Below are 2,308 nucleotides of genomic sequence, written 5' to 3'. Positions count from 1 at the left end.
ACGTGTATGTTTTGCAGATCAAAATTCTTGATGTGAAATCGTTTGTTGAAACCGGACGTTGCTATACATGAGGGTGGGCATAATTTGTTAATTAAACACATGCACTATATAATTCAGCTATATTTTTGTTAATGATAATAAAGCGAAAGTGAAGACCAAGTATATAGTGCGTGTGCCTAATTGGCAATATATGACATATCCCCAAATATAAATATATATATATGTGTATGTGTGTGTGTGTGTGTGTGTGTGTATGTGTGTGTGTGTGTGCATTCTCTTATGTGTGTATGTGTGTACGTATGTATGTATGTAGGTATCTATATGTGCGTGTGTCTGATTTTGTCCTCTGTCACCCACTTTTCGAACGGTGTTGGCATGTTTATTCCTCGTAAATTACTGGCAGAACATACCGAAAGGAAAAGTACCATGCTTTAAAAATAAGTACTGGGGTCGGTTTGTTTGACTAAAGTCCTATGACTGAAACAAGTTGTACCTATCTATCTATTAATCTATCAATCTATCAATCTATCAATCAATCAATCAATCAATCAATCTATCTATCTATCTATCTATCTATCTATCTATCTATCTATTACTCTTTCTCTCTATCTTTCTATATATATCTATCTACACACACACGCATGCACACGCACATGCACACACATAAACATACATACACACATACGTACATATATTTATATATAAGTTCCAAAATGAAAACAGAATAACAACAAAGGATCAAACGGAAAGAAGGGATGTTGCTCCTTCCTCGTCAGTTACAGTCCAAAATATCTTTATAATTTCACACCTTTAGCGACAGTATTGTTTACTTTTGGTGGCGTTAGCATATGGTTGTATGCAGGGCAGTTTTCGTTTTTCACCTCTAATCGCGGGCTATAAAGAAATGAAAAATGAAGAGCAGAGTGTACAAGTTTACAAGATCAACATATATATTTATAGGGGAGATTTGGGTATAATTGTTAGTGCACAGCTAGAAAACGCGCCAAAGACTAATCGATACTGCTTATGTGTATTTCCTACGAAACGTATTCGAACCTTGAATAAAAGCACCTTACGGTCTATCCCACTGTTTGACATTTCTCTGACTTTGCCACTTCTCAGATTTTCTCAACATTTATTTATATCTACCTGATTATATATCCTGTGCAAGTCATCAGCCTGTTTCTAACCTACCTTTTCCTGCCCTACTGAAATTTCATGGCCCGATTGCTATCGCATTCGTAAAGAAAATAAGCATAAAAGTTAAGAAGAAGCGTAACTAGCTTTTATGTCAACGAATGACTCGTAATTATCACAACAAAGTATATTCTCTTGCAATAAATTGTATACACGAAGCGCAAATGCTTTAAGCATGTCCATACTCATTTAGAACATGCATAGTGAATTACGTCAAATACAGTAATGGACCTGTTTATAAGCTAACACGAATGTTAAACAAAGGCCGTTTAACCAAATAGTATTAACTCTTCCTCAAATCTCAACCTTTATGTAATAATATAAACTTAGTTATAGTATATTAATATTGACACAACCAAAATTTTAGAATTGCTGGAATGCTAATGATCATTTATTAACTGTATCAGAGTAGTAACAGGGCATGTTAAAAACCACTAAAAGAGTGGAGTTTGAATTCATACCAAGACATTACATGCGCAACGATCAGTTCGTCCATGTATAATTATACGTTACTGATTTGTAACATGAATAAACACACACAAACACACACACACACACACGCACACACACACACACACACACATGTTTACACACATACATAAACGCATACACTCACGCACAAACATACAAAGACACACACACAGACTCCCAAACACACACATAAGTATATATTTTATATTTTTAAGTCATTGACCTGCAGCCACGCTGGAGTAACGCCTTTCGACCCCAGTATTCTATCGATAACTTTAATCCGAACCGCTAAGTTACGGGTATATAAACAGACCAACGCCGGTTGCCAAGAGATGTCGGTGTCAACTTTAAAGATACATATCTATCTATCTATCTATCTATCTATCTATCTATCTATCTATCTATCTATCTATCTAAAATTTCATCAAGTTTCCACTTACCAAATCCACCCACAATTGTTTAGTCAGTATGGGGCTATACTAGAAGACACCTGCTCAAGGTACCATGCAATGCTATGTTGGATTCTCTTGTCGTGAACGACAAATGAGAGTTGAGTAAAATAAAGCATTGATAATGCTCTATGGACGCGAACGTGTCTCTTGAGGCATGCTGGTGTCTTGCAACCCTTTTCCTATATATA

Source organism: Octopus bimaculoides, chromosome 15 (assembly GCF_001194135.2).
Source record: "Octopus bimaculoides isolate UCB-OBI-ISO-001 chromosome 15, ASM119413v2, whole genome shotgun sequence".
NCBI lineage: Eukaryota > Metazoa > Mollusca > Cephalopoda > Octopoda > Octopodidae > Octopus > Octopus bimaculoides.
Note: the sequence above shows the minus strand (reverse complement) of the source record.